The sequence below is a fragment of the Hyla sarda genome, unplaced genomic scaffold (assembly GCF_029499605.1).
Source record: "Hyla sarda isolate aHylSar1 unplaced genomic scaffold, aHylSar1.hap1 scaffold_521, whole genome shotgun sequence".
Taxonomy (NCBI): Eukaryota; Metazoa; Chordata; class Amphibia; order Anura; family Hylidae; genus Hyla; species Hyla sarda.
In genome coordinates this window covers 197554-212326 of record NW_026610532.1, presented here as the reverse complement: position 1 = coordinate 212326, position 14773 = coordinate 197554, and the positions used below count along the sequence as shown (strand labels likewise).

Genomic DNA, 14773 nt, shown 5'->3' with positions numbered 1-14773 from the left:
TCTGAAAAATGAAGGAAGCAATCTGATTGGTTGCTATGGGCAACTCAGAAACTTTTCCATGAAAGTAAAGTTTAACCACAACCAGGGGCGGATCCAGAGTCTAGTCTCGGGAGGGGCACTATTAGAGAATTTTGTATTGGCGCACAGAAAATAAGGTGTTTCTTAACCCCTTAAGGACGCAACCCTTTTTCACCTTAAGGACTGGGCTTTTTTTCTCAATTCTGACCACCGTCACTTTACGAATTAATAACGCGAAAACACTTTTACCGAATATTCTGATTCTGAGATTGTTTTTTCGTGACATATTCTATTTTATTTTGGTGGTACATTTTCGGCGTTACTTGCATCCTTTTTTTGGTGAAAAATCCCCAAATTTAATGAAAATTTTGAAAATTTAGCATTTTTTTAACTTTGAAGCTCTCTACTTGTAAGGAAAATTGATATTCACAATAAATTTTATTTTTCTTCACAAGTACAATATGTTCACTTTATGTTGGCATCATAAAATGGACATATTTTTGCTTTTTTTTTTAAATTAGAGGGCTTCAAAGTAGAGAAGCAATTTTCAAAAATTTCATGAAAATTGCTAAATCTGAAGGGACAAATGTTACAGAACTACAACTATTTAAAAAAAAACAAAAAAAACAAAGCGTATAGGGTTCATCGTATTTTCATTCTCAGCACAATACCAACCAAACAGCAACAGCCTGACGTTACCAGGGTGGGCGGGGACCATTGTTACTGGCCCTCCCAAGCCTAAATATCGCCAGCCTGTTACCGCCTAGGCCCAGGAGCACCATTTTTGACGCTCTGGGCCTGTTGGTACCGGCTCTTCCCGGCACCCCTGTGGCGGTGGGTACCGGGGTAATAATTGGGGGTTAGCGCTAGCTGTTTTTGGGGCTAGTGCTAAGCCCTGGCTTAGTAATGGATTCAGTCAATAAGACCAGCTTCCACTACTAACCCTGAAAATTCATTAAAAAAAACACAACACATTGGAAAAATTATTTTATTTAAAAAAACACTCCCCCACAGCCCTCATTAACCATTTTATTAAAAGAAAAAAATAATAATCCACCGTAATCCATCGAATCCGCAGTAATCCTCTGCATACACGGATCTGAAACGAGAAGAAAAAAACCACAAAAAAATGGTTATGACATTTTTGCCGCTGTCCGCTGGGGAGAGCACCCATGATACAATGTCTACCCAAACAGGGAGCCACCAATTGGTGCAAAACTACAACTCCTAGCATGCCCAGACAGCCTCTGGCTGTCTGGGCATGCTGGGAGTTGTAGTTTAGCAACAGCTGGAGTCTCCCTGTCTGGGTAGACACTGCCAGAAAGGTCTGTTCACATTATACAAAACGGACAATGTGAACAGAGCTTCAGATTAACTAGCCTTGTTCCCTTCTGTAGCCCCGCCCCCTAATGACATCATCACTAGGGGCGGAGCTACACAGACCTGCCCGGTACTCGAAAGAAGTAAGCGGACTTCGTCTTCTGTATACACTATATACAGCTATCTATAGATAGCTGTATATAGTGTATACCGCCCAAAGGGTTAACCTACACTGTCCAGCAGTGTAAGTTCACTCTTCCCTTGCTGGGCTTGCGCATAGCGCACAGCTCAGCAAGGGGTTAAGTGAGCCAGCAATGTGTATACTGTATACACATTGCAGGCTCACTGTAAGTTCTTGCTGGGCAGTAGATATACCATGTATACCTACGGCTCAGCGTCAGCTGTTCTCCCGGCTCTGTAGCCATGAGAACAGCTGATCCCGACATTCACATCAGGACATTGCAGAAGGTGTCAGGAGGAGTGACATCCGCTGGGATCTGTCCCTTACTGCAGGTACTAATAGTCCCAACATGGAGCACACTCTGCTCCATGCTGGGAGCTGTAGTACCTGCATTAATAGACATATTGTAGCGAGACATATCACAGCTCTGCGGGAAATATGAATATGTGTATATATACGTGAGTGCAGGGGACCATAGAAGAGCTGCCGCCCCATCTATACAAGAAGATCGCAAGGGACCCCAGCGATCTGTCAATTAGTACAGGTAACTACTACTCCCAACATGGAAGAGTGTGTTCCATGCTGGGAGTAGTAGTACTACCTAAAAAATTTTTTAAAAAAAAAGTGAAAAACACGCACACACTACATTTTCATTATTGTCGGCTACATTTTTAGTGCTTTACCCGCTCACATAAATTGATCCCTCTTTAAAAATTAATAAACATTTCATAATAAAAGAGATACATTTCGTTAGATACAATTTTTTCCATCACTACTGTATCTTTTTTGTTATGATTTTTTTTTATGGTACCCTACGAAACTTTACTAAAAAAGGCATCTCCATAATTTTTTAGGATCGCTAAAGTCCAAAAAAAGAATAAAAAGATTTACCGAATGTACCCGAATACCGAATGTATCCGAAAAAAATCAACCCCAAACACCCGAATACCGAATACTGAATGTATCCGAAGAATCAAAACCGAAAATATTGCCGAAGCGAAAAGTTTTTTCCAAAACGAAAAAACGAAACGAAACAAAACTAAATTTTTTGTAGTGCACAAGTCTAATGTGTGGCAGTGACTGGGACACAATGTCAATGACAGAAAGGTAATATATTATTAATATTAATGCCAAGTAATATTCTTAACCCCTTAAGGACCCATGACGTATGCATACGTCATGGTCTTTTCCTGGTCTCCGCCGCTCACCCGGTGGAGATCGCAAGCGGATCCCTGCTGAAATCCTTCAGCAGGGATCCAGGGCAAACGCCGAGGGGGGCCATGTAGGCCCCCCATGTCGGTGATCGCCGCAAATCGCTAGGGAAATCGCCGCTGTGATCTGCGGCGATACCGGGCTGATCGGGTCTCTGGGACCCGACCGCACGGTAATTTTGCATGATCCCGGCTGTCACAGAAGGCCAGGACCATGCTAAAGTATAGGAGCGAGGTGCCACCTCCTCCTATCCCCTGCGATTCTTCGGTTAGCTAACCGACCAATCGCATGGGGTGGGTGGGGGGCGGTTACTTCCTCCCGCCCTGCCCGGCCCCTGGAAGTCCGGAGAGGACAGGAGGAAGACCGGAGGACGCGACGGGGGAGTGCTGGGGCCCGGCCCCGTTACCTACCTCGTCCCTGAAGACCCGGATCCCGGCGATGAAGACGGCAGCGGCGGCGACAGGTGAGTGGATCTTCAGCCGCGGTCAGGCCCTTTACAGCAATGCACGTCGCCATAAAGCCCTGTATACTACAACTCCCAGCATACCCAGACAGTCCTTGGAGTTTTGCAACATCTGTAGGTCCGCAGTTTTGGGACCACTGTGCCCTTCCAGATGTTGCAAAACTACACATCCTCAGCATGCCCTTACTGTCCAGTCATGCTGGGAGTTGCAGTTCTGTAACATCTGGCCCTTCAGATGTTGCAGAATTACAACTCCCAGCATGCCTGGACAGTTTTGGCATACTGGGAGTTGTAGTTTTGCAACATCTGGAAGGGCACAGATTGGGAACCACTGTATAAGTAGTCTGCAAACTGTAGTCCTCCAGATGTTGCAAAACTACAACTCCAAGTATGCTGGGAGATGTAGTTCAGCAACATCTGGCTCTAAAGATGTCGCCGAACTACTACTTCTAGCATGCCTGAGAATGTTTGGAGTTGTGGTTTTGCAACAACTGGAGCCACACTGGTTGGGAAACATTGTTTGTTTCCTAACTCAGCGTTTCCCAACCCGTGTGCCTCCAGCTGTTGCAAAACTATAACTACCAGCATGCACTGATAGACTGTGCATGCTGGGAGATTCCCCCCCCCCCCCCTACATTCACATGGGCAGGGGCTTACAGTGAGTATCAGGCTGCAAGTTTGCGATGCAGCAAATTTTGTGCGGCAGCTCAAACTCGCAGCGGGAAACTCGCTGTAATCCCCCACCCATGTGACTGTACCCTAAAAACACTAGACTACACTAACACAAAATAAAATAAAAAGTAAAAAACACTACATATACACATACCCCTACACAGTCCCCCTCCCCAATAAAAATGAAAAACGTCTGGTACGCCACTGTTTTCAAAATGGAGCTTCCAGCTGTTGCAAAACAACAACTCCCAGTATTGCCGGACAGCCGTTGACTGTCCAAGCATGCTGGGAGTTTTGCAACAGCTGGAGGCACCCTGTTTGGGAATCACTGGCGTAGAATACCCCTATGTCCACCCCTATTAAAGCCCTAATTCAGGCCTCAAATGCACATAGCGCTCTCACTTTGGAGCCCTGTCGTATTTCAAGGCAACAGTTTAGGGCCTAACAAATTTTGGGGGGCTTTTTCTACTTTCACCCCTTATGAAAAGGTGAAGTTGGGGTCTACATCATGCTACAGCATGTTAGTGTAAAAAAATAAAAAAACATTTACAATAACATTCTGATGTTGCCCTATACTTTTCATTTTGACAAGAGGTAAAAGGGAAAAAAGCCCCCCAAAATTTGAAATGCAATTTCTCCCGACTACGGAGATACCCCATATGTGGGCACAAAGTGCTCTGGGGGCGCACAACCAGAAGGGAGAGTGCACCATGTACATTTGAGGTGATTTGCACTGGGGTGGCTGATTGTTATAGAGGTTTTGACAAACGAAAAATAAAAAATAAAAAAAAACACATGTGACCCCATTTCGGAAACTAGGGGTGCAGTGAGAATTGACACCCCACTGGTGTCTGACAGATCTTTGGAACAGTGGGCAAATTTTGTACAGCCCACTTTTCCAAAGATTTGACAGACACCAGTGGGGGGTAAATGCTCACTGTACCCCTTGTAATGTTCCTCAAGGGGTCTAGTTTCAAAAATGGTATGCCATGTGGGGGTTATTTTGCTGTCCTGTCAACATAGGGGCTTCCTAAATGCGACATGCCCCTCGAGCAAAATTTGCTCTCAAAAAGCCAAATATGACTCCTTCTCTTGAGCATTGTAGTTCGCCCGTAGTACGATTAAGGTCAACTTATGGGGTACCTCCATACTCGGAAGAGATGGAGTTACAAATTTTGGGGGGTATTTTCTGCTATTAACCCTTGCAAAAATGTGAAATTTGGGGGGGAAACACACATTTTAGTGAAAAAAAAAATATTTTTTTTACGTATGCAAAAGTCGTGAAACCCCTGTGGGGTATTAAGGCTCACTTTATTCCTTGTTACGTTCCTGAAGGGGTCTAGTTTCCAAAATGGTATGCCATGTATTTTTTGCTGTCCTGGCACCATAGGGGCTTCCTAAATGCGACATGCCCCCGAGCAAAATTTGCTCTCAAAAAGCCAAATATGACTCCTTCTCTTCTGAGCATTGTAGTTCGCCCATAGTGCACTTCAGGTCAACTTATGGGGTACCTCCATACTCAGAAGAGATGGTGTTACAAATTTTGGGGTATTTTCTGCTATTAACTCTTGCAAAAATGTGAAATTTGGGGGTAAACACACATTTTTGTGAAATTTTATTTTTCTTTTTTAACATGCAAAAGTCGTGAAACACCTGTGGGGTATTAAGGCTCACTTTATTCCTTGTTACGTTCCTCAAGGGGTCTAGTTTCCAAAATTGTATGCCATGTGTTTTTTTTTTTCCTGTTCTGGCACCATAGGGGCTTCCTAAATGCAACATATCCCCCAAAAACCATTTCAGAAAAACGTACTCTCCAAAATACCCTTTTCGCTCCTTCGCTTCTGAGCCCTCTACTGCGCCCGCCGAACACTTTACATAGACATATGAGGTATGTGCTTACTCGAGAGAAATTGGGCTACAAATATAAGTATATATTTTCTCCTTTTACCCCTTGTAAAAATAAAAAAATTGGGTCTACAAGAACATGCGAGTGTAAAAAATGAAGATTGTGAATTTTCTCCTTCACTTTGCTGCTATTCCTGTGAAACACCTAAAGGGTTAAAATGCTGACTGAATATCATTTTGAATACTTTGAGGGGTGCAGTTATAATGGGATCATTTGTGGGGTATTTCTAAGATGAAGACCCTTCAAATCCACTTCAAACCTGAACTGGTCCCTGAAAAATTGTGATTTTGGAAATTTTGTGAAAAATTGGAAAATTGCGTCAGAACTTTGAAGCCTTCTGGTGTCTTCCAAAAGTAAAAACATGTAAATTTTATGATGCAAACATAAAGTGGACATATTGTATATGTGAATAAAAAAAATTATTTGGAATATCCATTTTCCTTATAAGCAGAGAGCTTCAAAGTTAGAAAAATGCAAAATTTTCAAATTTTTCATCAAATTTTGGGATTTTTCACCAAGAAAGGATGCAAGTTACCAAAAAATGTTACCACTATGTTAAAGTAGAATATGTCACGAAAAAAATCTCGGAATCAGAATGATAACTAAAAGCATTCCAGAGTTATTAATGTTTAAAATGACAGTGGTCAGATGTGCAAAAAATGGCTGGGTCCTATGGTGTAAAATGGCTGGGTCCTTAAGGGGTTAATATTTGTCCAGCAAGAGACTATTGGAAAACCAGAGGGCTAAATGAGTAAAGAGAAACAACTAGTTGGAGAAAATACTGGGAATCTGAAGACTCCAATGACACGGCAGTCTGAGGAGCCTGTGAGGTAACGGGCGCGTAATGCTGAATAGTGGAGAGAGGGACAGAGATAGAATCTCGCGGGAACCGCCCAGTTTAGAAGCAAATTCCCATAGCAAACCTCTTCTAAACTGGGCGGTTACCGAGACACGTGTCATCAGAGATTACTTAGACAGAAAATAACAACCTAAACTTCAGAAGCTCATAAGTACTGAAAGGATTAAGCTTTTTTAATAGAAGTAATTTACAAATCTGTTTAACTTTCTGGAGCCAGTTGATATTTAAAAAAAAAGTTTTTCCCTGGATAACCCCTTTAAGGGGTTAAGGAACGCCTATACCTCTTATAACCTATGCCGTGTGCTGATTGGTGGATACCTTGCTGATTACCTACCTGCTATCACCTGCGTTCACCTGTGTTTTTTCTCTTCTTATTTCCGTTAACTCTTTTGCTGCTGTTTTTTCACTAAAAGAAAGATTTGGCACTATAATACTCGCCTCTTGCTTGTAATAAAATCCTGTATTAGTAGGTCTCTCCCATTGACTATGCGTGAAGCAAACATAATTCTGCTGTTAAAAATGGGAAAGAACCTTCTTTCAGCTGATTCATATAGACCCATCTCTCTATTAAATTCAGATGACAAAACTATTGCCAAGTTTTTGGCAATGAGATTGGCAAAGGTTTGTAACAAAATTATTGCTACTGACCAAACCGGCTTTGTACCGAGCCGAAATAGTCATGATAATTTGATTAAGCTGTCTGCTAATATTCATATGCCGGAGTAGGGGCTCCGATCCATCCTGTCGATAGATGCCATGAAGGCCTTCGACAGGGTAGATTGTAGCTACCTCAGGCCGGCGATGGAGAGGTTTGGGTGGCAGATTTTTGGAATGGGTCAGGGTCCTGTATGTTTTAGATCTTAATAAAAATATCAGATTTAAAAAAAAGAGAAGTTTTCCAGGTCCTTATACGGCAAGGACTGAAGGTCAAGCCATCCAAGTGTCACCTGTTAAAGCCACAAGTGCACTATCTAGGACCTGTCGTAAGTGCCGATGGTGTCCAACCTGACCCCCAGAAAATAAGTGTCACGATGCCGGCTGGCAGGAGGTGGATCCTCTGTGCCAGAGAGGGATTGGCGTGGACCGTGCTAGTGGACCGGTTCTAAGTCACTACTGGTTTTCACCAGAGACCGCCGCAAAGCGGGATGGTCTTGCTGCGGCGGTAGTGACCAGGTCGTATCCACTAGCAACGGCTCAACCTCTCTGACTGCTGAAGATAGGCGCGGTACAAGGGGGTAGACAGAAGCAAGGTCGGACGTAGCAGAAGGTCGGGGGCAGGCGGCAAGGTACGTAGTCAGGGTGGATAGCAGAAGTTCTGGTACACAGGCTTTAGACACACAAAACGCTTTCACTAGGCACAAGGGCAACAAGATCCGGCCAGGAAGTGCAAGGGAGGAGCTCAGATATAGCCAGGGAGCAGGTGGGAGCCAATTAAGCTAATTGGGCCAGGCACCAATCATTGGTGCACTGGCCCTTTAAGTCTCAGGGAGCTGGCGCGCGCACGCCCTAGAGAGCGGAGCCGCGCGCGCCAGCATATGACAGCAGGAGACGGGAACGGGTAAGTGACCTGGGATGCGATTCGCGAGCGGGCGCGTCCCGCTGTGCGAATCGCATCCCCGACGGCCATGACAGTGCAGCGCTCCCGGTCAGCGGGACCGACCGGGGCGCTGCGGAGAGAGAGACGCCGTACGCGCTCCGGGGAGGAGCGGGGACCCGGAGCGCTAGGCGTAACAGTACCCCCCCCCTTAGGTCTCCCCTTCTCTTTGACCGGTAACTGCCTCCCCTGGGATGAGGAGACCGGGAAAGGATGGAGGGATTCCTCAACGGCAGGCAGAACAGCAGGGGTAGGAATGAGGAGGGAGGGCAGAGGGCGAGGCCTGGCACGGGGCAGTGTGACACCAGGACGAGGGCCATGAGGAGGCACCGAGGCTTGCCTGACTGGACTGGGAGGGGGGGAGAGGCACTTCTTAAGGCAGGCAGAGTCCATAACGACTTTAGGGAGACCGGATACAGGAGGAACCACAGGGTCACGGCAGGGAGTACTGGGAACCGGTTTAAGGCAGTCCTTGAAGCAAGAGGTACCCCAGCTCTTGATCTCCCCTGTGGACCAATCCAGGGTTGGGGAATGGTGTTGAAGCCAGGGTAGTCCCAGGAGAATTTCGGACGTGCAATTGGAGAGGACCAAAAACTCAATTCTTTCGTGATGATTTCCGATGCACATTAGGAGGGGCTTCGTGCGATAACGCACGGTGCAATCCAACCTGGCTCCGTTGACCGCGGAAATGTGGAGTGGCTTGACAAGACGGGTCACCGGGATGCGGAATTTATTCACCAAGGACTCCCGAATAAAATTCCCAGAGGCACCAGAGTCCAGGCAGGCCACGGCTGAGAGGGAAGAGCTGGCTGAAGTAGAAATCCGTACAGGCACCGTGAGACGTGGAGAAGCCGACTTAGCATCAAGAGACGCCACACCCACGAGAGCTGGGTGCGAGCGTGCGTTTCCTAGACGTGGAGGACGGATAGGGCAATCCACCAAAAAATGTTCGGTACTGGCACAGTACAGACAAAGATTCTCTTCCTTACGGCGATTCCTCTCTTCCAGGGTCAGGTGAGACCGATCCACTTGCATGGCCTCCTCGGCGGGAGGCCTAGGCGCAGATTGCAATGGAGACTGTGGGAGAGGTGTCCAGAGATCTAAGTCTTTTTCCTGGCGGAGCTCTTGATGCCTCTCAGAAAAACGCATGTCAATGCGAGTGGCTAGATGAATGAGTTCATGCAGGTTAGCAGGAGTTTCACGTGCGGCCAGAACATCTTTAATGTTGCTGGATAGGCCTTTTTTAAAGGTCGCGCAGAGGGCCTCATTATTCCAGGATAGTTCTGAAGCAAGAGTACGGAATTGTATGGCGTACTCGCCAACGGAAGAATTACCCTGGACCAGGTTCAGCAGGTCAGTCTCAGCAGAAGAGGCTCGGGCAGGTTCCTCAAAGACACTTCGAATTTCCGAGAAGAAGGAGTGTACAGAGGCAGTGACGGGGTCATTGCGGTCCCAGAGCGGTGTGGCCCATGACAGGGCTTTTCCAGACAGAAGACTGACTACGAAAGCCACCTTAGACCTTTCAGTAGGAAACTGGTCCGACATCATCTCCAAGTGCAGGGAACATTGCGAAAGAAAGCCACGGCAAAACTTAGAGTCCCCATTAAATTTGTCCGGCAAGGACAGGCGGAGGCTAGGAGTGGCCACTCGCTGCTGAAGAGGTGCAGGAGCTGGCGGAGGAGATGGTTGTTGCTGCTGTAGCTGAGACTGAAATTGCTGTTGCTGTGACTGGAGCTGCTGTAGCTGCGACTGGAGTTGCTGTGTCATGGTGGTCGAGTACGACAGCTGGTGCTCTTGTCGGGCGACCAATGTAGGGAGGTCGGCGGCAACTGGCAGAGGAACTTCAGCGGGATCCATGGCCGGATCTACTGTCACGATGCCGGCTGGCAGGAGGTGGATCCTCTGTGCCAGAGAGGGATTGGCGTGGACCGTGCTAGTGGACCGGTTCTAAGTCACTACTGGTTTTCACCAGAGCCCGCCGCAAAGCGGGATGGTCTTGCTGCGGCGGTAGTGACCAGGTCGTATCCACTAGCAACGGCTCAACCTCTCTGACTGCTGAAGATAGGCGCGGTACAAGGGGGTAGACAGAAGCAAGGTCGGACGTAGCAGAAGGTCGGGGGCAGGCGGCAAGGTACGTAGTCAGGGTGGATAGCAGAAGTTCTGGTACACAGGCTTTAGACACACAAAACGCTTTCACTAGGCACAAGGGCAACAAGATCCGGCCAGGAAGTGCAAGGGAGGAGCTCAGATATAGCCAGGGAGCAGGTGGGAGCCAATTAAGCTAATTGGGCCAGGCACCAATCATTGGTGCACTGGCCCTTTAAGTCTCAGGGAGCTGGCGCGCGCGCGCCCTAGAGAGCGGAGCCGCGCGCGCCAGCATATGACAGCAGGAGACGGGAACGGGTAAGTGACCTGGGATGCGATTCGCGAGCGGGCGCGTCCCGCTGTGCGAATCGCATCCCCGACGGCCATGACAGTGCAGCGCTCCCGGTCAGCGGGACCGACCGGGGCGCTGCGGAGAGAGAGACGCCGTACGCGCTCCGGGGAGGAGCGGGGACCCGGAGCGCTAGGCGTAACAATAAGTGCTGTGAGGAACTGGCCTACACCCAAGACAGTACGAGACGTCATAAGTTTCCTGGGATTTGCCGGCTACTACCGACTTTTCATCCCTCACTTTGCACAAATTGCTGGCCCCTTGACTGCCTTACTGAGGGGTACTGCCAAGGAAAATTATAATGGGAGGCTCCCGACACAATGGGCTGAAGACCAAGAAACTGCCTTCCGAGCTTTAAAGTACCTTCTTACAGAACCTCCTATCTTGGCCTATCCTGACTACGGTAAGCCGTTCCGCTTATATACTGAGGCCAGTTTCGAAGGACTGGGAGCCGTCTTATCTCACCTCCAAGATGGTAAAGAGAGGGTAATAGCCTACGCCAGCCGTCATCTTCGAGGCGCGGAAATGAACGATGACAACTATAGCTCTTTCAAGTTGGAGCTCTTGGCCCTGGTCTGGGCCATCACTGAAAAATTCAAGGATTATCTGGCGGCCACCCCCTTCACGGTCTATACGGACAACAATCCCTTGGCCCACTTGAACGCTGCTAAGTTGGGGGCTATTGAACAGTGCTGGGTCTCCCGGTTGGCCAATTATAACTTCAGTATTAAGTACTGCAGTGGAAAATCCAATGTCAATGCGGATGCTCTCTCCCGGATGGCCCCAGGTGAAGAACCCCCTGCAGGGGACGAATGGGAAGATGTGGAAATGCCACCCTTCTACCAACGGTTCATGAGCCAGAATGCTCTAACGGCCCAAGAGGGTGACGAACCCGGACCTCTGGAAGTCCCTGAAGACCAATACACGTGGAAGACTCTGCAGGATGAAAACTGGGTCATAGGGGACCTCTTGAATTACTGCCTCCACAAGAAGGTGCCCACTCGACTCCACAAGCAGCAAGGGGACTTTGAACTGAGACAGTTGTGGCGACAGCGAAATCGCCTATTCCTCCATAAGGGGCTGCAATACAGAAACTCATTGGACCCGGTGTCTGGAGAACATGATATAAAAAGTGACCAAAAATGCACTATTTTGGACTTTGGAATTTTTTTGCGCGCACGCTATTGATCGTGCGGTTTAATTAACGATATATTTTTATAAGTCGGACATTTCCGCACGCGGCGATACCATATATGTTTATTTTTATTTACACTGTATTTTTTTTTTTTATGGGAAAAGGGGGTGATTCAAACTTTTAATAGGGAAGGGGTTAAATGATCTTTATTCCCTTTTTTTTCAAATTTTTTTTGCAGTCTTATAGGTCCCATAGGGACCTATAACACTGCACACACTGATCCCTTACACTGATCATTGTTATCCCATAGGGACCTATAACACTGCACACACTGATCTCTTATACTGATCATTGTTATCCCATAGGGACCTATAACACTGCACACACTGATCCCTTACACTGATCATTGTTATCCCATAAGGACCTATAACACTGCACACACTGATCTCTTATACTGATCATTGTTATCCCATAGGGACCTATAACACTGCACACACTGATCTCTTATACTGATCATTATTATCCCATAGGGACCTATAACACTGCACACACTGATCTCTTATACTGATCATTGTTATCCCATAGGGACCTATAACACTGCACACACTGATCTCTTATACTGATCATTGTGATCCCATAGGGGCCTAAAATGGACAGAGATGTTCGCAGAGAGCACTGTGCTCATGATGTCAGCAGACAGCCGATAGGATGTGACACCGTTTCGGCCAATCAGATCTCAGCTTCTCTGAACTCCGATCAGGAAGCTGTCATGATGGGAGGTTTTAAAACCCCCTGCTCGGCGTTTTTTACACTCATTGCCCGCTGCCTCTGGACAAAGCTGCGTTAAGCAGCGAAACATGTAGTGGGGGGTCGAGTGATTGGTCTTAATTACAGTGATCACTCCAATACCTCCGATGTATGCTGCAGATACACGAGGACACCAAATGAACAATCAATGAAAGTGGCCAGTTCGTTACTCATATGTAATTATAAAATCATATGGAGCGAGTTTCACTGGAATTTTAATTCCTTTGTCTAAGTGTGTTTAGTAAACAATAAAGATAAGTTGTTTATGTATAAGAAAATGGGTATTTTTGGGTCACCTTAGTGACCTATAGGTTGTTATTAGTTAAGGAAGAAAACCAGAAAAGGGGGCGTGGCCACCATGGAAAGGGGCGTGGTCTCCGAAAAGGGGCGTGTTCAACATTTTCACAAAAGCCCAACATATTTACTAAGGTTTCCACATAAAATGTGGTGGATTTGAGCTGAGGAAAACCTGACAGATCAGAAAATGTGTAAAAAAAAAAAAAAGCAAAATATAGGGAAAAGTGCAAAATTATGGGAAACCTTAGTAAAATAAATACCGTGGAAAATAAAATTGTAGGTAATTAAAACCCACAAAGAAACCTGCACAACACTCACTAGTAAATCAGGGCCATTGTACAATCTTGTTTCTCATTATTTTTTGGTACAGCTGGTTTTAATAGTTCTTTTCTATTCAAAGTTTGAACAGTTTTTCCTTTTTTAATCATTTAAAATCATATCCTTTTTCGACAAATTTCTGGATTTGTGTTTTTTCTGACTAATTTCATATTCTTGAAAGTCGGATCATCCAATCATAATCACAAACAGTGTGTCAACAGGGAAGAGGCATTTCAGTTGCACACGCTTTTTACTTCCATGTTATTTAAAGGGGTACTCCGGTGCTAAGACATCTTATCCCCTATCCAAAGGATAGGGGATAAGATACCTTTTTGATCCTGTTTGCAGCACCCAGTTACAATCAGTCCTCGAAGCATGTTTGCTCCGGGTCTGATGACTGGCGATCACAGGGCCTGAGCATTGTGACGTCATGGCCCCACCCCTGTGATGTCACGCTCCGCCCCCTCAATGCAAGCCTATGGAAGGGGGTGTGAAAGCTGTCACGGCCCCACCCCGTGTTATGTCCCGTTCCGCCCCTCAATGCAAGTCTATGGGCTGTCACGCCCCCTCCCATAGGCTTGCATTGAGGGGGCGGAGCATGATGTCACACGGGGCAGGGCCGTGACGTCACAATTTTTCCGGCCCCTTGATCGCCAGTAATCAGACCCAAAGCGAACGTGCTCCGGGGACTGATTGTAATGGGGTGCTGCGTGCTAGATCACGGGGGTCCCCAGGGGCGGGACCCTCGCGATCAGGCATCTTATCCCCTATCCTTTGGATAGGGGATAAGATGTCTTAGAGCTGGAGTACCCCTTTAACAACTAGGAAGATATAATGCGTCTTTTTTTGAACCATGAAAATAAACACTGTGGCCCAGATTTATCAAACTGTATGAGAGAAAAAAAATATAGATATTTCCCCACAGGAACCAATCCCAGCTCAGCTTTCACTTTACCAGAGCTAGTTAGCTGAGCTGTAATTGGCTACTGTGGGGAAATCACTATTTTTTTTCTCTCACACAGTTTGATTAATGAGGACCACAGTGTTTATCAGGCTGATGTGTTTTTATTTACACGTGCTGCAGTCAGTCTGATGTGAAAACCTGTAGGTATACTTTTTTTGCGATTAATCCCTGTACATGTGTGTAAGGGCGCTATGCTTCTTTTATGTATGTTATCATATAGCTCAGCCACCAGGATAGGGATTATGGCTTCTGTTCACACACACTCTGTTTATCTTTGTTCCCTATATCTGTCCAATCTCTCTCTCCCTCTGTATTACTGTATCTATCTCTTTCTGTCTGCTGTTCCCATTGCCATCATGGGGATTGGCTTGTGATCCATTAACTGTGTAAAACCCTACCCCTTGTTGTCTCCTATTGGCCTTTAAGCTGATTGACACTTATAGCAGCAAGTTATATGATAACCTGGGTTATTATGTGATATGCTGTGACCTTGATGTCATGTCACTGCCCCTGCTCCACCCCCTTCTTCCAGAAGCCAAAACCGCACGCTGTTCATGAGATTTCTCACTTTTACCGCTTCGTACTAACCAAAC

General features: G+C 46.5%; 2 protein-coding genes across 3 annotated transcripts in view; both read left to right on the top strand.

Annotated features, from left to right (window-relative positions):
• The window catches only part of LOC130338380 (oocyte zinc finger protein XlCOF6-like), a gene marked incomplete at its 5' end in the record, with an annotated part of 68090 nt that overhangs the window by 19046 nt on the left and 34271 nt on the right, over positions 1 to 14773 (top strand). The gene's annotated exons all lie outside the window — the stretch shown is intronic.
• LOC130338378 (gastrula zinc finger protein XlCGF66.1-like) overlaps positions 1 to 14773 on the top strand; it is a 50270-nt gene that overhangs the window by 2439 nt on the left and 33058 nt on the right. The gene's annotated exons all lie outside the window — the stretch shown is intronic.